Source organism: Stomoxys calcitrans, chromosome 1, assembly GCF_963082655.1.
Source record: "Stomoxys calcitrans chromosome 1, idStoCalc2.1, whole genome shotgun sequence".
Taxonomy (NCBI): domain Eukaryota; kingdom Metazoa; phylum Arthropoda; class Insecta; order Diptera; family Muscidae; genus Stomoxys; species Stomoxys calcitrans.
In genome coordinates, this window is record NC_081552.1 from 10,347,705 (window position 1) to 10,372,272 (window position 24,568).

At 38.5% G+C, this 24,568-nt stretch overlaps 1 protein-coding gene across 1 annotated transcript in view; it reads left to right on the plus strand.

The window, feature by feature from the left end:
• LOC106090474 (hemicentin-1) overlaps nt 1-24,568 on the plus strand; it is a 1,337,150-nt gene that overhangs the window by 547,095 nt on the left and 765,487 nt on the right. Inside the window, exon 3 of the mRNA XM_059367960.1 lies at nt 2,927-3,052. The gene's annotated coding sequence lies outside the window, so the exon portion shown is untranslated. The remainder of the gene's footprint in view (nt 1-2,926; nt 3,053-24,568) is intronic.

A 24,568-nucleotide genomic window follows, 5' to 3' on the forward strand; every position in this document is an offset into this window, starting at 1 on the left:
TCAAATAAATAAAGTCTTGTTATACCCTCCACCATAAGATGGGGGGTATACTAATTTCGTCATTCTGATTGTAACTACTCGAAATATTCGTCTGAGATCCCATAAAGTATATATATTCTTGATCGTCGTGAAATTTTATGTCGATCAAGCCATGTCCGTCCGTCTGTCCGTCCGTCTGTCCGTCCGTCTGTCCGTCCGTCTGTCCGTCCGTCTGTCCGTCCGTCCGTCCGTCTGTCTGTCGAAAGCACGCTAACTTCCGAAGGAGTAAAGCTAGCCGCTTGAAATTTTGCACAAATACTTCTTATTTATGTAGGTCGGTTGGTATTGTAAATGGGCCATATCGGTCCATGTTTTGATATAGCTGCCATATAAACCGATCTTGGGTCTTGACTTCTTGAGCCTCTAGAGTGCGCATTTCTTATCCGATTGGGATGAAATTTTGCACGACGTGTTTTGTTATGATATCCAACAATTGTGCCAAGTATGGTTCAAATCGGTCTATAACCTGATATAGCTGCCATATAAACCGATCTTGGGTCTTGACTTCTTGAGCCTCTAGGGAGCGCAATTCTTATCCGATTGGAATGAAATTTTTCACGACGTGTTTCGTTAGTATATCCAACAATTGTATCAAGTATGGTTCAAATCGGTCCATAACCTGATATAGCTGCCATATAAACCGATCTGGGGTCTTGACTTCTTGAACATCTAGAGTGCGCAATTCTTATCCGATTGGAATGAAATATAGTACGACGTGTTTTGTTACAATATCCAACAACTGTGCTAAGTATGGTTCAAATCGGTCCATAACCTTATATAGCTGTCATATAAACCGATCTTGGGTCTTGACTTCTTGACCCTCTAGAGGGCCCAATTCTTATCCAATTTGAATGAATTTTGGCACGTAGTATTTTGTTATGATATCCAACAACTGTGCCAAATATGGTTCAAATCGGTCCATAACATGATATAGCTGTCATATAAACAGATCTGGGGACTTGACTTCTTGACCTTCTATGGGCCGCAATCCCTATCCGATTTGGCTGAAATTTCGCAAGACGTTTTTTATTGTTACTTTCAACAACTGTGTCAAATAAAGTACAAGTCGGTTCATAACCTGATATAGCTGCCATATAAACCGATCTTGGGTCTTGACTACTTGAGCCTCTAGAGGTCGCAATTATTATCCGATTTGCCTGAAATTTTGTACGACGTATTCTCTCATGACCATTAACATACGTGTTTATTATAGTCTGAATCGGTCTATAGCCCGATACAGCTCCCATATAAATCGATCTCTCTATTTTACTTCTTGAGCCCACAAAGAGCGCAATTCTTATTCGAATTGGCTGACATTTTACACAGTTCTCCAACATAAATATAATTTTATTGGGGTCCAAACCGGACCATATCTTAATATCGCTCTAATAGCAGAGCAAATCCTTTCTTATATCCTTTTTTTGCCTAAGAAGAGATGCCGGGAAAAGAACTCGACAAATGCGATCCATGGTGGAGGGTATATAAGATTCGGCCCGGCCGAACTTAGCACGCTTTTACTTGTTTTTTCCATAACATATACACACTCGCTTTTATATCGACACTATGAAAAGTTAAAATGTAATTCGCGATAAAGAGTTTATGCTATTTTTTTCTATTCATTTTGTATTTCAATGCAAAACTTTTTGAAGCATAGTTTAAATCCTTAACTGGTTGTTATGCTATACCTTTTTTGACTTGTGATGGAATGCTAACAAGTCTAGACAGTTAGGGAAATACTTTTCATCAGTTGTCGAAAAACTTTGTTGCAGTTTAACAAATTCTCAACATTACCAGGTTGGGGTAAAATGAAAAGCTTGGAAATATGAAAAATCATATTTCTACCATGCACAATAATTTTTTCGACACAGACAAACTCAAATTAGGATTTTTTAAACCCACCACCATATGATGGGGGTATACTAATCCAGTCATTCCGTTTGTAACACCTCGAATTATTGATCTGCGACCCCATAAAGTTATATATTCTGGATCATCTCGACATTCTAAGTCGATCTAGTAATGTCCGTCCGTCCGTCTGTCGAAATCACGATAGCGGTAGTACGGGTAAAGCTTTTTTTGCACAGATACTAAATATCGCTATAGGTCTATGGGGTTTGCAAATGGGCCATTTCGGTTTAGATTTGGATATAGCTCTCATATAAACCGATTTCCCGATTTTACTTCTTGAGCCCTGGAAGCTCATAGTGATCTCTTATGACTTTCAACAACTGTGCCAAGTACAGTCCAAATCGGTCTATAACCTGATATAGCTCCCATATAAACCGAACTTCTGATTTAACTTCTTGAGTTTTTACTAGCCGGAATTTTTGTCCGATTTGGCTAAAATTTTGTATGCGGTGGACTGTTACGACTTCCAATAACTACGCCAAGTACGGTCCAAATCAGTCTATAACCTGATATAACTCCCATATAAACCGGTCTCTCGGTTATCCTTGTTCGGTTCCTAGAAGCTTAAATTTTTGGTCAGGTTATAGACCGATGTAGAGCGTACTAGGGACAGTTGTTGAAAGTCATACCGGAACGAAACATGTGAATTTTCAGCCAAATCGGAAAAAAATTGCGGCTTGTAAGGGCTCAAGAAGTCAAATCATGAGATCGGTTTATATGAGAGCTATATCTAAATCTGAATCGATATGGCCCATTTGCAATGCCCAACGACCAACGTCGATAGTAAGTATCTGTGCAAAATTTCAAGCGGCTAGCTCTACGCGTTCGACCTATCGTGATTTCGACCGATGGACGGACATGGCTAGATCGATTTAGAATCGATTTTCAACAAATCGAAGTTAGTGCATTCTTACTCTTTTTTCCCACTATAGCTTACTCTTTTTTGCGCTTTTTACAAATTTTGTTACTCTCTTTGCAGGTAAATTGTTGGCATCACTGTCAATACAGAAAGGATACACGGACAGATGGACAGGAAGAATTTGTGACTTGAACCGGCCACTGCATCACAACCACAGTCATGGCACAGGTTTTCTCAAAGGCTGAGGTAAGTTCAGACGACTCTAGCGGCAACTTGAGGGTTAACGAGGTGACTCATTAGGTCTATGTTTTGATTTATATACCATATAAACCGATCACGGATCATGACTTCTTAAGCCTTTACAGGGCGCAATTCTTATCCGATTAGTGTAAACATTTTTCGAGAGGTGTTTTGTTGTGACTTTCAATAACTGTGCCAAGTTTGGTTCAAATCGGTTCATAATCTTATATAGCTCACGTATAAATTGATCTCGGATCTGGACTTCTTGAGGTGCTGGAGGGCGAAATTATTATCTGATTTGGCTGATATTTTGCGTGAATTGTTTTGACTTCCAACTACTATGCCAAGTATAGTCTAAATCGGTTCATAACCTCATATAGCTCCCATATAAACCTATTCTTGATATTGATTTCTTGAGCCTGTAGCGGGCGCAATATAGCTCCCATATAAACCGATCTTCCGTTTATACTTTTTGAGCCTCTTGACGGTGCAATAATTATGCAATTTGGTTGATATTTTGCGCAATGATTTCTCCTATGAGCTCTAGCATAAGTGTCAAGTATGGCCTAACTCGATTCAAAGACTGCTATAGCTCCCGTATAAACCGATTTTACTTCTTGAACCCCTATAGGGTGCAATCCTTATCCGATATGAAACTGACATTTTGTACAACGACTTCTTTTGTAACCTTTAATATATAATATTTATTGTCCGTGTGTCTATCTGTCCGTCAGTTGTTATCACTCTACAGCCTTTTAAGACTCGTATTTCTTAATACGCAGGTTAAGTTCTTCAATGGGCCACAACGGACTATATTAAGATATAGCTGCCATATAGACCGATCTGGCAGTTTAGGGTCTTATGCCTATAACAAGTGCATTTTTTACCCGATTTCGCTAAATTTGGCATATCCAAACTGCCGATATCCAAACCAATAATGGTCCAGATCGAAACATATTTGGATATAGCTGTCATACAGACCTATCTGCCGATTTTGGGTTTAAGGCCTGTAACAGGCGCATTTATTACCCGACTTCGTTGTAATTTGGAGAATTGAGTTGTATTGAGACGTCCACTATGGTCCAATATGGTCTGTTCCGAAGATGGTCCAGATCGGCCCATATTTAGGTATAGCTGCTACGAAGATCGATTTTCTGCTTTAGGGTTCAAAGACCATAAAAGGCGCATTTATTCTCCGACTTTCATGAAATTTGAAACAGTGAGCTGCTATAAGACTTCCGACTTCCAGCCCAAATATGGTCCAGGTGGGACCATATTGAGATATAGCTGTCATAAATATCGATCATCCGATTCAAGGCTTAATCACATAAACGGAGCATTTATTACCCTATTTCGCTGAAATTTGGAATTGTTACTTGTATAGAGCTTCTCGCACATTAACCAAATGTGATTGAGATGCCGATCTTATCTGCATTTTAACAGGGATATAGTAACACTACTAATTAATTTGGATGATAAATCTATCCATGGTGGTAGGTATCAAAAGTTCCGCACCGCCGAACTTAATCCGTTTTTTCTTGTGACTTGTTTCGTTACGTTTTGTAACACTTCGAAATATTCGTCTAAGATCAAATAAAGTACATATATTCTTCATCGTCATGACATTTTATGTCGATCTAGCCATGTCCGTCCGTCTGTCAAAAGCATTTCGAAGGAGTAAAATAAGGAAATTTTGCACAAATACTTTTTATTAGTGTAGGTCGGTTGGGATTGGAAATGGGCTACATCGGTCCATGTTTTGATATAGCTGCCATATAGACCGATCTTGGGTCTTGATTTCTTGAGCCTCTACAGGGCGCAATTCTTATCCGATTGGAATGAAATTTTGCACAACCATACCAAGTATGGTTCAAATCGGTCCATAACCAGATACAACTGCATATAAAACGATCTTGGGTCTTGACTTCTTGAGCCTCTAGAGTGCACAATTCTTATCCGATTGGAATGAAATTTTGCACGACGTGTTTTGTTATGATACCCAACAACTGTGCTAAGTATGGTTCAAATCGGTCCATAACCTAACATAGCTGCCATATAAACCGATCTTGGGTCTTGACTTCTTGAGCCTCTAGAGTGCGCAATTCTTATCCGATTGGAATGAAATTTTGCACGACGTGTTTTGTTATGATACCCAACAACTGTGCTAAGTATGGTTCAAATCGGTCCATAACCTGATATAGCTGCCATATAAATCCATCTTGGGTCTTGACTTCTTGAGCCTCTAGAGGGCGCAATTCCTATCCGATTTGGCTGAAATTTTGCAAGACGTATTTTATTTTTACTTTCAACAACTGTGTCAAATAAGGTTCAAATCGGTTCATAACCTGATATAGCTGCCATATAAACCGATCTTGGGTCTTGACTTCTTGAGCCTCTAGAGGTCGCAATTATTATCCGATTTGCCTTAAATTTTGTACGACGGATGCTCTCACGACCATCAACATACGTGTTTATTATGGTCTGAATCGATCTATAGCCCGATACTGCTCGCATATAAATCGATCTCTCTATTTTACTTCTTGAGCCCCCCAAAGGGTGCAATTATTATCCGAATTGGCTGACATTTTACACAGGTATCCAACATATATAATAATTGTGGTTCGAACCGGACCATATCTTGGTATCTCTCTAATAGCAGAGCAAATCTTTTCTTATATCCTTTTTTGCCTACGAAGAGATGCCGGGATAAGAACTCGACAAATGCGATCCATGGTGGAGGGTATATAAGATTCGGCCCGGCCGAACTTAGCACGCTTTTACTTGTTTTGATTGCCTGATTTATTGCAATTACATTTAATTACTTTTCTAATTGTTTAATTCGATTTGTTTGGTTATACATACAAATTTACCGAAGTATCTGCATACATATGTACGTACTTTCAAACAGGGCAAGTAAATGGCCTTGTCTTGCCCTACAACTGGTGATGTAAAGCTTTTGTAATTAATATAGAAATATTTATTTACTGCTGGCTTTGTTGCCATAGCTCTTCGGAATTCACCAACAGGAATGATGAACACATACCGCTAGACAGACATGCAATACCAAAATGAGCATAGTTTTTTTTTTTATAAAATAGGTAGCCATTTTAGGCAAAGGTATCCTCAATGGAAAGGAATTTTAGTTCTTCGTTCATTTGTCTATGGCTTCATTGGTTAACTGTTGTTGTCAGTGTTTGTTTAAGGCAAATATTTGAATTTATTTGTGAATTTCTGGTATTCCTGGTATATATTTCGTAATAAAAATAATTAATGAAAGTGTAGTGCTATTAAAGCAAATAAAGCGATATAATCGATGAGATTAGAACACCGCTATGAGGTATAGCTATGTGATGTTATTAATGACCTCTAATATTGGCCCTATTCAAATAATTAAAGTTCTTAGACATGCTTTGCTAATTCGTGTTGCAGGTCATCGTCGATGTCGATAGCTCATAGTAGTTTATGAGACACAAGCGGTGTGGAGTGAGAGGGAGTGGGAGGAAACTATTTCACTTTGATTGCCTTTATAAATTTAGAACGATTCATGAGTCGTTTACCTAACAAACTCATTAAACCCTTTTCCTTAATTATACCTCAAAGTGTTTGATACAGACGCCCGACTAAAAGTATGCAGCCCCGTAAACGCCTGCCTGTTGGTTCACAACATGAAATTACAAGTTCGTTTAGTAAACAATTTAATTAAAATAACCACCTCTGTTTTGTGCTTAAAAAACTCTTTAATTTTTCTTAATAATTATTTTACATCATTTGCTGCTTTTATAGCCTTTCTCGCTTGTTGCAGCCAAAGAGGCGCTGGCGTAGTCATGTGAAGCCGTGAGTGTTAATGGAACACAAGAGAAACTTGAATACAGAAATGGTTTGAAATCAAACAATAAACATATCTGCAGCTTTTGGGGCTATTGCGAGCTAACTTCGGGAGGGCCGAATCTTATATACTCTCCACCATTGATAGCATTTGTCAAGATCTTTGGTCGATATCTCTTTATAAGCAATCAAAGGATAATGGATAAGAATTGCTATGCTATTTGAGCTACACCAAATTATAAATCGATTGGGACCATACTTGGTTTGGCTGTTGGGGACCAAAATTGTATTCATTGCGCCCCCTATTGGCTCAACAAGAATAAACGGGAGATCGTTTTAAAATGGGAGCTGTATAAGGTAATTTCCCGATTTGGCCCATTACAAACCCAATCGACCTACACAAATAAGAAGTATTGGTGCAAAATCACAAGCGCGTAGTTTTACTCTTTCGAAAGTTGGCGTGCTTTTGACAGTAAGACGGACGGACATGGCTTGATCGAATTAAAATCTCATGACAATCAAGAATTTGTATACTTTATGGAGTCTTAGCGATTATTTCAAGGTGTTTTACATTAGTGTGCCCCATCCTATGGTAGAGGGTATAACAAAAATTTGTTCTTCAGCTTTTAGGGCTATTGAGCACATCTAAATATTACGGTATGTGCTTAGAAGATAAAACAAGTAAAAGCGTTCTAAGTTCGGCCGGGCCGAATCTTATATACCCTCCACCATGGATCGCATTTGTCGAGTTCTTTTCCCGGCATATCTTCTTAGGCAAAACAGGATATAAGAAAAGATTTGCTCTGCTATTAGAGCGATATCAAGATATGGTCCGGTTCGAACCACAATTAAATTATATGTTGGAGACCTGTGTAAAATGTCAGCCAATTCGAATAAGAATTGCGACCTTTGGGAGATCAAGAAGTAAAATAGAGAAATCGATTTATATGGGAGCTGTAACGGGCTATAGACCGATTCAGACCATAAAAAACACGTATGTTGGTGGTCACGAGAGAATCCGTCGTACAAAATTTCAGGCAAATCGGATAATAATTGCGACCTGTAGAGGCTCAAGAAGTCAAGATCCAAGATCGGTTTATATGACAGCTATATCTGGTTATGGACCGATTTGAACCATACCTGGTACAGTTGTTGGATATCATAACAGAACACGTCGTGCAAAATTTCATTCCAATCGGATAAGAATTGCGCACTCTAGAGGCTCAAGAAGTCAAGACCCCAGATCGGTTTATATGGCAGCTATATCAAAACATGGACCAATATGGCCCATTTACAATACCAACCGACCCACATTAATAAGAAGTATTTGTGCAAAATTTCAAGCGGCTAGCTTTACTTCTTCGGAAGTTAGCGTGCTTTCGACAGACAGACGGACGGACGGACAGAAGGACGGACATGGCTAGATCGATATAAAATGTCACGACGATCAAGAATATATATACTTTATGGGGTCTCAGACGAATATTTCGAGTAGTTACACTCCGAATGACGAAATTAATATACCCCCCATCTTATGGTGGAGGGTATAAAAATGTGATCAAGGTGACTTAAAAACTTACTTGCATTCATATAACTCAACCAATCTATTTTACTGGTTGAGCCTCAGGTAATCAAGATTTCAAACCTGGCATCTATATAACTCTACTAGTCTATTTTATTGGATGAGCCTCAGAAACGTCCAACTCTCATATATTCATGTCAAGTATGTGAATAAAATCTATCCAAAATTAATAATTAAACATAGCCACAATATAAACTTCTTGCTATTTGAATTCTGAAGCCAATACACGGATATATAAAATAAACAGTCTTTGTTGAAAATATCATAAAAGGCTGTTTTTGATTCATAGACATTTGTGGTTAATCTGGTAACATCTGTGTGTTTATTAATCCAACAATGGGGACAATATTGACAGCACCCCTATCCTCATACTGGCAGACTGCCACTTAAACATAACCTAACCTATATCGAAACCTGTGGCAATTTTGTTGACATATACTGGGACGTCAAATAGAACATCTCACGCTCTATGTTGTAGAGATGTGACCAAAATTTTGGCTTTTACTGCGTTAGAAGTCCATATCGGATGAAATAACAGAACCAATTTTAATGAAATAAAACATCTCTTGCTTAATCGGACGGAAATTGTGGTTTCCACAGGCCAATGTCTATCTAAATTTAAACCGAATTTTATGAAATTTTGCGCACGTATTAAGACGTCAAATAAAACACCTCGGACAAAAATAGTAGCTTCTACAGCCTTAAAAGACTATTTCGGACGAAAGCTATGTCTTAATCTAGACCGATTTATATGAAATTTGCACTTGCGCTGGAACTTTAAATAAAATAACTCACGCTAAATTTTGTAAAAATCGGGCCAAATTTGTGCCCACTACAGACATTAAAGTCCAAATCGGATGAAAGATTTATATGGGAGGTATATCTATATTTGAGCCGATTTTGGCACACATGTGAAGACGTCAAATAAAGAACCCTGTGCCAAATTTGATAATGATCGGGCCAAAATTGTGGCTGCTACGGCCTTAAAACTCCATATCGGATAAAAGTTATATATTGGTTCTATATCTAAATTTGAACCGATTTTATGACAATTTGCAGTCGTTTTGAAACTTTAAAGAAAACAATTCGTGCAAAATTTTGTAAAGATCCGACAAAAATTGTTGCTGCTATAGCCATAAAATTCCATATCGGATGAAAGTTATATATGGGAGCTATATCTAAATCTGGACCGATTTTGTCGAAATTTTGCACACATATGTAGACATAGAATAAAGCACCTAATGCCAAATTTTACACCCTTAAAAGGCCATATCGGATGAAAGATATATATAGGAGCTATATCTAAATCTAAACCGATTTCTATGAAATTTCGTCCTTGAGCCAAAAAAGAGACTTGTGCAAAATTCCCGCTGGTATTAATTGACTCGTATTTTTAATACCAGTTGGTATCAAATAAAAGAGGAGGCTATTAAGAATAAACGGTGTCACATTTGTATTCCTGCCATCGCAGAAAAAGATTGAAAAAAAAACTTGCTTTCATTTAATATATGGTTTTAAAGCGATTTGTGTGCGTAACATCGTCATAAAATGCTCGATAGCGGCGAAAATGGGAATAGCACAAACTCTAAGGACGACAAAAACATGATAAAGTTTTCTGTGTGGTAAACTTTGCTGTGTTGGTGTATTCTTATGAAAACCACTTCCAGGCATCAATATGTATGGAATCAATTGCTGAATACAAAGAATCGAGGTTGGTCACAATGTAACATTATTCGAAACAAATAATCTAAATAAAACCAGTAAGGAAGGGCAAAAGTCGGGCGGTGCCGACTGTATAATACCCTACACCTACACTATAAGTGCAATGTAGGACCTATATCCAATTGTGAACCAATTTTGTTGGACCTCGGCGAGCAAATATGTTCAAACTGTAAAAACGACGGTTCACAAATGACAACATTATGGCAAATTACCCAAAATCTGACGAACATATATATAAGAGCTAAACCTAAATCTGAACCGATTTAGAGCGAACTCCTCAAATACTGTGGCAGTCGTCGAGGAAAGCGTTTAGCTAAATTTTGGCAAGATTGGTCAATAAATGCGTTGGCTGTGACTGTAGGAGTTAAAATCGGTCGATATATATATATATATATATATATATATATATGCAAGTCCTCATTTGTTAACCGATTCTCTCGAAATTTGGCAGGAAAGAATTTCTTATGACTTTTGACATTGCTGGTGAATTTCATAGAAATCGGTTTAGATTTAGATATAGCTGCTATATACAACGCTTTTTGTATTTAGACATAGCTCTCAGATATATGTTCGTCCGATATTCAGAAATATTGCAATAGAGTGCTAATTTGTTAACCGATTCTCTCGAAATTTGGCAGGAAAGAATTTCTTATGACTTTTGGCATTACGGGTGAATTTTATAGAAATCAGTTCAGATTTAGATATAGCTGCCACATATGTATATAGCCCGATTCTTACTTCTAGAACCACTGCAAGCGCATTTATTGACCAATCTTGCCACAATTTTGTACAACGCTTTACTTTACGACTACCACTATATCTCGAAATCGGTAGGGATTTAAATAAGGCTCCCATAGATATCTTCATCAGATTTAGGGAAATTTGCAATAATGTTGCATTTGTCAACTGTATTTATTACAGTTTGAATATATTTGCTCGCATTGTTTAATAACCCATCTGAAAACATCGGCCGAAGTATGTCAAAATTGGTTCAGAATTGGATATAGCTCCCACTTTGTATTCAAGGGTAGGTGTAGGATAACGTTTTAGAAATATTTCCAATATTTTTCGATTTAGGAACACTGTGGTTGGTTCCTTTCAGGAATACCTAGATAGATTTGACAAATGTTCTTCTAGCAAGTGTATTTATAAGAAGCTAGTGGTCGCAGACGATGTAGAGCACACATTCTTCCACTGCGAAAGCTGGATCGAAAGAACCAGGGAACTGGAAACAGCGATTGGCGACGTTTCGCCTGGGAAAATAGTTCAGAGAATGGGCTCTATCTCGATGTTGATGTGAAAACGGTTCCGAAGTGGAAGTTATCCATGAGAGAGACACAGGTTGGGTTTGTAGTCGGTACCAATGATTCCAACGGAGTCCGGCATAAGAAGAGAGATGAACACGTCGTCAAATGCGTAAACCTCTTCCAACCCTGACCCGCAAAAAAGTGCCCATTTCTTAGTCAATTGTTATCTCAACTATCAATTCTCACTTTAAACCCAATTTGACAACTCTAGTGTAGATGACGATTTTAATTTGTCATTTGTGTGTGTGTGAGTGTGAATGGATGTGTTAAAGAGAGAAATTTTCCTCTTACCCACCACCCCCTGTTACAATGTGGTTTGTCATTTGTATACTTTCCCGCTTCCTGAAACATTTCCATTTCGCTGGGCCTTTACAATGACGTGTTGTGTCATGTTTACGTTAATCATTATCACATATTTTTTAAATTCAACCGACCCCGTAAAGCTACCACCTACACACACACAAAGAACACTAAAGGATTTCAAACTTTGCCGCCGATCAAAGGGTCACATAAAATTAAGACCGCCATTCACTTTGTTTTATTTCCTTTTTGGCTACTGACAGCGAGAGAGGCTTAATTTGTGTTAATGAATAATTTTTGGTTTTATTTGTTTGCTGGTGGCGGCGGCTGTCGACTGAGTTGAATTATAGTTTGTGTGGCTTAAACGCCTTTACCTAAGACAATTTAACAATAATTATTTCAGCGAAAAGAAATTAACGCGAAATAGGCCGAAGGGCGATGTGGCATAAACTCAAATACCGTCTGACGAATGTGTCCTCTGAAGGTAAACATAGTCAAGCAGCCGTCACTTCAAAATTGTCCATTATGCAAATGAGTTATTTGATACTATTGTTGCCAAACCAGCCAAAGTACATATTTTCTTTGGTGCTTGTGCTGCTGTTGTTGTTATTTCAATGGAATTTCTAGACAACATGCGATGGTGTTAATACTGTACGTGGGTAATAAAACCTATGCTTTCCGAAAGCCATTAAAAACTACTTGATGGGCACGAACCTTGCTGTGTTTCTAACGAATTAAGTACTTCCTCGAAGGATTGTGGAAAGTGTGTTTTTAAAGTGTCAGATGAAAATTCCTAGCCATAGTGAAAAATTAGATTGTTAAAGGGTTAGCAGCAGTAAATCGCCTGATTGGCTTAATTAGGGCACAAACTTTAAGCACTTCAAATAAAGATAGTTTTATGGAAAGATAACCAAATACATAGGCAGCAATAAATATCTATTTATAAATATATCATCTTTAGGCAATCAAGTTGATCGTCACGGTAGCTGAGTCGGTAGTGTGCTCGAATAAATAAAACCAGTAAGGAAGGGCAAAAGTCGGGCGGTGCCGACTGTATAATACCCTACACCTACACTATAAGTAAAATGAAGGACCTATATCCATTTCTGAACCAATTTTGTTGGACCTCGGTAAGCAAATATGTTCAAAGTGTAAAAACTACAGTTGACAAATGATAAAATTATGGGAAATTACACAAAATCTGACGAACATCTAAATGAGAGCTATACCTAAATCCGAATCGATTTAGAGCAAACTCCTCAGATACTGTGGCTGTCGTCGAGGAAAGCGTTTTGCAAAATTTTGGCAAGATGGGTCAATAAAGGCGCTGGCTGTGACTTAACAAAAGACCATTTTATTGGAATATTACTGCAAATCGGACGAACATATATATGGGTGCTATATCTAAATCTGAACCGATTTAGACCAAACTCTATGTATATTCCGGTAGTCCTCGAGGAAAGCGTTGTGCAATATTTTGGCAAGATTGGTCTATAAATATGCTTGCTGTGAAAATGAAAATCCGGCGATATATGCATATGAAAGCTACATCTAAATCTGAACCGATTTCCATGAAATTCGCCAGTAATGTTGAGAGTCGTAAAAAATCCTTCCTGCCAACTTTCGAGAGAATCGGTTAACAAATGAATATTTTATTGTATTATTACTGAGCTATATCCAGATCTAAACCGATTTTTTCCAATTTCAATAGGTCTCGTCTCTTGGTCGAAAATATGCCTGTACTAAATTTGAAGACGATCGAATGAAAACTGCAACCTGTACTTTGTTTACAAATTAACATGGACAGACGGACATAGCTAAATCGATTCAGAAAGTGATTCTAAGTCGATCGGTATACTTATCAATGGGTCTACCTCTCTTCCTTTTGGGTGTTACAAATAAATTCACTAAGTTAAAATACCCTGTGCCACAGTAGTGGTGTAGGGTCTAAGAAGTACATCACAAACATAGTGATTGTTTTTAAAATTTAAGATGTATGTTGGAAAAAAAAATTAGTTTTCGTGATATTTGACTTGTTTATTTACCCATAAATAGCCTCAATATTTTGCAAGTTTTTTGTCCTTATAAAGGGTGATTTTTTTGAGGTTAGGATTTTCATGCATTAGTATTTGACAGATCACGTGGGATTTCAGACATGGTGTCAAAGAGAAAGATGCTCAGTATGCTTTGACATTTCATCATGAATAGACTTACTAACGAGCAACGCTTGCAAATCATTGAATTTTATTACCAAAATCAGTGTTCGGTTCGAAATGTGTTCATTCACCGTAACGTTGCGTCCAACAGCATCTTTGAAAAAATACGGTCCAATGATTCCACCAGCGTACAAACCACACAAAACAGTGCATTTTTCGGGATGCATGGGCAGTCTTGAACGGCTTCTGGTTGCTCTTCACTCCAAATGCGGCAATTTTGTTAATTACGTAGCCATTCAACCAGAAATGAGCCTCATCGCTGAACAAAATTTGTCAAAATTTGAACACATTTCGAACCGAACACTGATTTTGGTAATAAAATTCAATGATTTGCAAGCGTTGCTCGTTAGTAAGTCTATTCATGATGAAATGTCAAATCATACTGAGCATCTTTCTCTTTGACACCATGTCTGAAATCCCACGTGATCTGTCAAATACTAATGCATGAAAATCCTAACCTCAAAAAAATCACCCTTTATATTATCATATTTTGACCTTAAATGGAGTAGATCAATTTTTGTCCAACCTGAAATCTTATTTAGTTGTTTGTGTTGATCGATGTTAAAATGCCAAAGGTCAATTGCAAGTTTTTGCAATATTTTGATATATATGCAATTTTAGGTACAATGTCAATTTCAAAGCGGTTTCTGCTTGTAATGTGGCACAACGAAAATATGCCTTTTAAAAAGACTTTTGGCTATGCAGTCGTATGTTTTCAAAAAATTAATTGATGAAACCAAACCAAGTGACAATCAACGCTATGAAAAAGAAACAAGCAAAAATGCGTTAACTTCGGGCATTGCCCAATTTTGTAGAACAAAATATTGGTCTTTTTGGTAGCTATAGCCAAATATAGACCGATCTGAACCATATACAAGACGGATGTCGAAAGGCTTAATATAAGTCACTGTGTTTCAGCGAAATCAGATTATAAATGCGCTTTTTATGGGGCCAAGACCTTTAATCGAGAGATCGGTCTATATGGCAGCTATATCTAAATCTGGACCGATCTAGACCAAATTGCAGAATGATCTCGAGAGGCCCAACACAACTTACTGTCCCAAATTTCAGCGACATTAAATGCGCCTTTTGTGGGCCCAAAACTTAAATCAAGAGATCGGTCTATATGGCAGCTATATCCAAATCTGGACCGATCTAGGGATGTCGAAGGGCCTAACACAACTCAATGTTCCAAATTTTGGCAACATCTGACAATAAATGCGTCAAGACCTTACATCGAGAGATCGGTCTATATGGCAGTTATATCCAAATCTTTACCGATCTGGGGCAAATTGCAGAAAAATGTCGACATCGAACCAAATTTCGGCGACATCGAACAATAAATGCGCCTTTTATGGGCCCAAAACCTTAAATCGAGAGATCGGTCTATATGGCAGCTATATCCAAATCTAGACCTATCTTGGCCAAATTGACGAAAAATGTCGATGGGCCTAACACAGCACTGTCCTAAAATTTGGCAAAATCGGACAATCTGAATCTGAATCGGGTAGGGCGACTATCAATTACTTGGACCTCGTTTTTTATGTCATATTCATAGTCTACTCCCGAATACCTTTCATTTGAGTCCTATATTGATATATACGTCCAATATGTCTATTTGGCTACCCCTTGGGTACTTGAACCCAAGTTTTGTGGTAACGGATGAGAATTCGCCCCCTTCCAACATCAACAAATTACATAGCCCATACCTCCTTCCTGTCCATATTCGCAATCTAGTCGCGAATACCTTGTATTCGAGCCCCATATTGTCATCATCGTCCAATAAACCAATTTGCGGGCTTTTGGGGTCGGGGCGGCCCTCAATTACTTGGACTCAATTTTTAATATGGAAATCGTACTCTACTCTTGAATACCTTTCATTTAAGTCCCATATTGTCCCCATCGGTTCACTGTTATTTTTGGCTGGTACTTTTGGGGTAAGGGGGAGGGTCCGCAGCCAAAGCGATATCAAAAAATTTTATAGCCTATTGCTCCTTGCGGACCACTCCCCACAATTTGTGAAAATTTCAAAGAAATCAGTTTAGCCGTTTTTTTTGTCTATACGGAACAAACAAATTTACAAACCCATAAACAAACAAACATTCAAACAAACAAACACAAATTAACTTTTATATATATAGATTTCAGAAACAGTTTAGTGCAATGCCGGTAGGCATTTTAGAGGTAAGTTGGCTTAACTGCTACGATACGATCATATATAAATCTACTAGCTGGACAGGGCCATAGTAGCCATAGCCGGAGAAGCCAAACTCTTTGCCCCGAAAGTGGATATCAGCTACATATTGGAGCTACATATTGCTATATTCGTTATATATGTGTGGTTTAGGGGGAGTTTATGACGTGAGGCATCCCTGAAACACTTGGCCATGAAACAGATACAGATTTCAGCCCCTTTTTGCTATAATCCACAAATATGTTCAATTTGAGGGGTATGCAGGGTGGAGCGGCCACCCACATACTTAGCCCTGAAAAAATATCAGCATCTAGCTCTACTTTCAAATTTCTTTAATTTGAACCCCAATTGCCATTGGTTTAGGGGGGTGACACGACCCTCAAACATTTGGCCTCAAAATTGGATACCAAATTCGTTTTCTACTATCAAATACCGATTATTTATCGCCATAGTAGGCAATTATGACCGGTTTGAATGGAGTTTAGAGACGGACCCTGAAGTGGTATCAGCATCGTGCTAGAGCACGATTCAAGGCTACGGGTCTTGTTCGGTTTCACACTAATTAATTTAACTTCAAAATCATATTTCAATACGACCACTTGGGATACCACATTCTTAAAGATCCGCAGGTACTCCTGTGGATCCCATCCCTATTTGAGGGTAAAAAACGTACTCTACTACCAAAGGCTTTTTATTTCTGTCCTATTCTAACCTGATCGGCCTTCGTATATTATTTCATATTACTCATATATTATATTTAATTTCTTTTTGATACCCACCACCGAAGGATGGGTGTAAATTCATTTTGTCATTCCGTTTGCAACACATCAAAATATCCATATCAACGTAAAAATCTAAGACGATCTAGCCATGTCCGCCCGTCTGTCTGTTGAAATCACGATACAGTCTTAAAAAATAGAAATATTGAGCTGATATTTTGCACAAATTCTACTTTTGTTCATAAGCAGGTGAACTTCGAAGATCCCCCCAAGTTCGATCCCCCCAAAGTTCGCCCCGGTCGAACTTAACGCCTTTTTATACCCTCCGCCATAGGATGGTGGTATACTAATTTCGTTATTCTGTTTGTAACTATTCGAAATATTCGTCTGAGACCCCATAAAGTATGTATATTCTTGATCGTCGCGACATTTTATGTCGATTTAGCCATGTCCGTCCGTCCGTCTGTCTGTATGGCGAAAGCACGCTAACTTTCGAAGGACGACAGCTAGCCGCTTGAAATTTTGCACAAATACTTATTATTAGTGTAGGTCAATGTTTTGATATAGCTACCATATAAACCGATCTTGGGTCTTGACTTCTCGAGCCTCCAGAGTGCGCAATTCTCATTCGATTGGAATGAAATTTTGCACGACGTGTTTTGTTATGATATCCAACAATTGTGCCAAGTTTGTTTGAAATCGGTCCATAATCTGATATAGCTGCCATATAAACCAATCTTGGGTCTTGATTATTGAGCCTCTAGAGTGCGCAATTTTTATCCGATTGGAATGAAATTTTGCACGGCGTGTTTCGTTATGATATCCAACAACTGTGCCAAGTATGGTTCAAATCGGTTCATAACCTGATATAGCTCCCATATAAACCGATCTTGGGGCTTGACTTCTTGAGCCTCTAGAGTTCGCAATTCTTATCCGATTGGAATGAAATTTCTCTCGACATGTTTTGTCGTGATATTCAACAACTGTGCCAAGTATGGTTCAAATAGATTCTTAACCTGATATAGCAGTCATGTAAACAGATCTGGGGACTTCACTTCTTGAGCTTCTAGAAGGCGCAATTCATATCCGATTTGGCTGAAACTTTGCATGACGTATTTTTTCTTACTTTCAACAACTGTGTAAAATAAGATTCAAATCGACTTCTTGAGCTTCTAGAAGTCGCAATTATTATCCGATTTGCCTGAAATTTTGTACGACAGATGGTCTCCATCGGCCTATAGCCCGATACAGCTCCCATATAAATCGATCTCTCTACTTTACTTCTTGAGCCCACAAAGGGCGCAATAACCTGATATAGCTGCCATATAAACCAATCTGGGATCTTGACTTCTTGAGCTTCTAGAAGTCGCAATTATTATCCGATTTGCCTGAAATTTTGTACGACAGATGGTCTCAATCGGTCGATAGCCCGATACAGCTCCCATATAAATCGATCTCTCTACTTTACTTCTTGAGCCCACAAAGGGCGCAATTCTTATTCGAATTGGCTGACATTTTTCACAGGTCTCCAACTTATAATTTAATTGTAGTCCAAACCGGAACATATCTTAATATAGCTCTAATAGCAGAGAAAATCTTTTCTTATACAATTTTTTTTTGCCTAAGAAGAGATCCCGGGAAAAGAACTCGACAAATGCGATCCATGGTGGAGGTAAAAGGTGATTTTTTTGAGGTTAGGATTTTCATGCATTAGTATTTGACAGATCACGTGGGATTTCAGACATGGTGTCAAAGAGAAAGATGCTCAGTATGCCTTGACATTTCATCATGAATAGACTTACTAACGAGCAACGCATGCAAATCATTGAATTTTATTACCAAAATCAGTGTTCGGTTCGAAATGTGTTCAAATTTTGACAAATTTTGTTCAGCGATGAGGCTCATTTCTGGTTGAATGGCTACGTAAATAAGCAAAATTGCCGCATTTGGAGTGAAGAGCAACCAGAAGCCGTTCAAGAACTGCCCATGCATCCCGAAAAATGCACTGTTTGGTGTGGTTTGTACGCTGGTGGAATCATTGGACCGTATTTTTTCAAAGATGCTGTTGGACGCAACGTTACGGTGAATGAACACATTTCGAACCGAACACTGATTTTGGTAATAAAATTCAATGATTTGCAAGCGTTGCTCGTTAGTAAGTCTATTCATGATGAAATGTCAAAGCATACTGAGCATCTTTCTCTTTGACACTATGTCTGAAATCCCACGTGATCTGTCAAATACTAATGCATGAAAATCCTAACCTCAAAAAAATCACCCTTTATATGAGATTCGGCCCGGCCGAACTTAGCACGCTTTTACTTATATGGGAGCTGTATCAGGCTATAGATCGATTCAGACCATAATAAACAGGTATGTTAATGGTCATGAGAGAATCCGTCGTACAAAATTTAAGGCAAATCGGATAATAATTGCGATCTCTAGAGGCTCAAGAAGTCGAGATCCCAGATCGGTTTATATGGCAGCTATATCAGGTTATGAACCGACTTGTACTTTATTTGACATAGTTGTTGAAAGTAACAATAAAAAACGTCTTGCTAAATTTCAGCCAAATCGGATAGAAATTGCGCCCTCTAGAAGCTCAAGAAGTCAAGTCCCCAGATCGGTTTATATGACAGCTATATAAGGTTATAAACCGATTTAAACCATAGTTGACACAGTTGTTGGATATAATAACAAAACACGTCGTGCAAAATTTCATTCAAATCGGATAAGAGTTGCGCACTCTAGAGGCTCAAGAAGTCAAGACCCCAGATCTGTTTATATGACAGCTACATCAGGTTATGGACCGATTTGAACCATACCTGGCACAGTTGTTGGATATCATAACAAAATACGTCGTGCAAAATTTCATCCCAATCGGAATTGCGCTCTCTAGAGGCTCAAGAAGTCAAGACCCAAGATCGGTTTATATGGCAGCTATATCAAAACATGGACCGATATGGCCCATTTACAATACCAACCGACCTACACTAATACCAAGTATTTGTGCAAAATTTCAAGTGGCTAGCTTTACTCCTTCGGAAGTTAGCGTGCTTTCGACAGACAGACGGACGGACAGACGGACGGGCGGACATGGCTAGATCGACATAAAATGTCGCGACGATCAAGAATATATATACTTTATGGGGTCTCGGACGAATATTTCGAGTAGTTACAATCAGAATGACGAAAATAGTATACCCCCCATCTTATGCATTTACTTTCTTTTAAAAAATCCGCAATTGCTTTTTGGGCAACCAAAGATAGAAGATAATAGGGGACCTATGACATTACCTTGAGGTACCCCATGTTTCACTACGGTTAATGCACTCTTCTCGCCTTTAACTTACCCAAACTGCCTTCTATTACGTACATTGGATGCAAACAATTATTATTGCAGTCCACCAACACCGTAAAAGCTAAGCTTTTCCAAAAGAATGCAGTGGTCAATCATGTCATGTGCCTTTGATAAATCGAAACAAGAAAAAGTGTGCTAAGTTCGGCCGGGCACAATCTTGGGAACCCACCATAATGGATTCTGCTAAAATATGGGAGCTTTATTTAGATATAGACTGAATTGGGCCGTACTAAACACAGTTGTTGGGAGTCATAACAGAACACCATGCACAAAATTTTAGCCAAATAGGATAAAAATTGCGGCTTCCAGGGGCTCAAGAAGTCACATAGGGAGATCGGTGTATATGGGATCTATATCAGGTTATACACATATTTAAGCCATACTTGGTACAGTTGTTGGAAGTCATAACAGAACATTATGTGCAAAGTTGTAGCCAAATCGGACAAAAATTGTGACTTCCAAGGGCTCAAGAGGTCAAATCGGGAGATCGGTTTATGTGGGAGCTATATATGGTTTTTAACCGATTTGGGCTGTACTTGGCACAGTTGTTGGAAATCATACCAGAACACTTTGTGCAAAATATAGATATAGACTGAATTGGACCCTACTTGGCACAGTTGTTGAGAGTAATAACAAAACACTTTATGCAAAATTTTAGCCAAATCGAAAAAAATCACGGCTTGCAAGGGCTCAAGAAGTCAAATCGGGAGATCGGTTTATATGGAAGCTATATCATTTTCTTGGTCGATTTGACCGTACTAAGCACAGTCGTTGGGAGTCATAACAGAACACCACCCACAAAGTTTCAGCCAAATCGGACAAAAAATGTGGCTTCCATGGGCTCAAGAAGAGCTATATCCAAATCTAAACCGATATGGCCCATTTGCAATTCCCAACTACCTACTTTAATATAAAGTATCTGTACAAAATTTCAAGCTACTAGTCTACACGTTCAAACTTCATCGTGATTTCAACAGACGGACTGACGGATATAGCTAGTTCGAATCAGAATTTCGAGACAATCAAGAATATATAAACTTTATGGAGTCCCAGATCAATATTTCAAGGTATTACGAACGGGATGACTAGATTAGTATACCCCCATCCTATGGTGGTGGGTATAAAAAATGCCTATGACACCAGTATAACTTTTATCCAATAAACTGCATACATGATTTTGAACATTGATCAGAGCTTCTTCGGTTTCACATCCTTGCCTAAACTCAAACTGACTTCTACCTAAAAGTTCGTTGGTTTCAAAAAAGGCAGATATTTGACGTTTCATAATTCTTTCAAAGATGTTACTGATATTGGACGAAAGTTTGATATATCACCAGAACATTTTCTTTTTGGTAGTGGGATAACTTTGTGAATTTTTGAAACATCTGGGTATACTTTGGTATCTAACACATTATTAAAGATCTCAACTAGGTGCGGAGCAGTACTTTCACGGCACGTCTTTACCACTTTCGAGGAAACTTTAACGTGTCCACAACTTTTTTTTGTGTCGAGAATCGATATAACTTCTTCAAGAGAGGTTGGAACCAATTCGAACAAGCAAGGATAGCGATGCAAAGTTTCTAAAGAAATACAGGTATCAATTCGTTGATCTTCAATTGCCAACTTTAAATCTTGAATTGATTTCAAAAAATGTTGGTTTATTACTTCCATTTTAAAATGATCATAGAATTTGACATTACCAGCACTATCCTCTACATTGTTTCATTATAGCAGCTACTATTACCATTAACATCCAAGACAAATATGGCTCGACTCGGTTCATAACCTGATATAGACCCAATAGCATAGCAATTAGTATCCCTTAACTTTGTTTGCCTATAAGGAGATACCGGACAAATAACTATCATGGTGGAGGGTATATAAGATTCGGGACGGCAGAAATTAGCACGATTTTACTTGTAAATACTCATTAGCTGATAGGAAATTAACGAAAATGTCGATACTATCGATATTTATAAATAGAAATATCGATATTATCGATATTTAGTAATATAAATATCGATACTATCGATATTTAGTAATAGAAATATCGAATGTAACGAATATCGATAGTTTGCCAGCTTTACATGTGAGCCCAATAACAAATTAATCTCATATCCAATGCAAGTTTTTGTGGTCAAGACGGTCAAGACGGGCTGCTAGAACTTGTTTGAGGATACACATGAAGATGACGGAGGTGGTGCTTCTCAGATCGGTCCAGATTTGGATATAGCTGCCATATGGACCGATCCTCCGATTCAGGGTCTTCGGCCCTTAAAAGCCACATTTATTATCCGATTTTGCTGAAATTTGGGACAGTGAGTTGTGTTAGGCCCTTCGACATCCTTCGTCAATTTGGCCCAGATCGGTCCAGATTTGTATATAGCTGTCTTATAGACCGATCCTCCGATTTAGGGTCTTAGGCTCTTAAAAGCCACATTTATTATCCGATTTTGCTGAAATTTGGGACAGTGAGTTGTGTTGCCCAGATCGGTCCAGATTAGGATATAGCTGACATATATACCGATCCTCCGATTTAAGGTTTTGGGCACATGAAAGGCGCATTTATTGTCCGATGTCGCCGAAATTGGACTGTGAGTTAAGTTATGCCCCTTGACATTCTTCTCCAATATGGTACGGATCGGCCCAGATTTGGAGCTGCCATATAGACCGATCTCTCGGTTTTAGGTTTTGGGGCCATAAAAGGCGCATTTATTGTTCGATTTCGATTTGGGACAGTGCGTTGTGTCAGACTCTTCAACATTTTTCTGCAACTTGGCTCAAATCGGGGGAGATTTGGATATAGCTGCCATTTAGACCGATCTCTCGATTTAAAGTCTTGGCCCCATAAAAGGCGCATTTATAATCCGATTTCACTGAAATTTGACACAGTGACTTATGTTAGACTTTTCGACGTCTGTGTCGTTTATGGTTAAGATCGGTTTATTTTTAGATATAGCTACTAGAAAGACCAATATTTTGTTATACACAATTGAACAATGACTTGTACCTATTAGTATTAGGTCCAAATCGGAACATATTTCGATATAACTGCTATGGGACATAAGGTATGCAATTTTCACCGGATTTTGAAGGAAGGTGGTTTACATATATACCCGAGGTGGTGGGTATCCAAAGTTCTGCCCGGCCGAACTTAACACCTTTTTACTTGTTTTTGATGAAAATGGCCTAGTCCTCGATTCAAAACTGTAATGCAAAAATACCAAGGACACCATAACATCAATACATTCGAGAAAGTTCAAAGATTGACTTGAGTCCTTAATCAAGGGAGCACGTTATGGGCGAAATGACGCCACAAAAGTTGTGGCTCTTAGGATAATAATTTTTTTTGTTTTGCTAATATTTTTTTTGTTCAGATTGGGTTAGGCTGTAATGAAAAGCAATTTTTTGTGAAAATTGCAACAATTTGCATATTTTAAAAGTTGTTTTTATACCCACTGCCGTAGGATGGTGGTAGTCATATCATTTGCAACACCTCGAAATAATTGTCTGCAACCCTATAAAGTATATATATTATTGATATTCTTAGTCGAATTAGCCATGTCCTTCCATCGTCTGTCTGCCGATATCACGATAGAAGACGAACCAATAAATGTAGCCACTTGAAATTTTGCAAAGATACTTTTTATTGATGTGGGTAATTGGAGATTGAAAATGGACAGTATCGAATCGTCTATTTGACTTCTTGAGTCCCTAAAGGTCGCAGTTTTGCCCAGAGACTTCTCCTACGACCTCCAACATATGTGCTTACTGTGGTGTGAATCGGTATATAACGTAATATAGCTCCCGTATAAACCGATCTCCCAATTACACTTATTGATCCCATAGAGGCATAATTATTATCCGATTGGTCTGAAATAGTCTACAATGACTTCCCGTACACCTCTAACACCTGTTCAATCCCATGGCAGCCGGTTGTACGCACCACATTGACCCGATGGAACCCTCATCGGCAAGGGCTGCCGCCTCAGTATACGTGTTCGTCTTTTTTGTTATGGGAGAGACACATTCCGGAGTGCCTTCTCCGCAAGCTTCTGGTCCGTGCCAGGATTGAAAAGAAACCCGAACCCTGGTTCTGTTCGGTTTTCCAGAACCGCCTCCATCATAGGTCGGCGTCGGAGTCAGTGAGATGTAATCGGCGCATGGAGTAGGTACATTTCCGATCTTGCTCTGGCCTCACTTCACTGGATATGTCGCAAGGTGCTGTGCGAACATAGCCAGCAGCGGGTCACAAGCGTCGTCGTCGCCTTCTGCGTCCTCGTCGTCGGACTATAT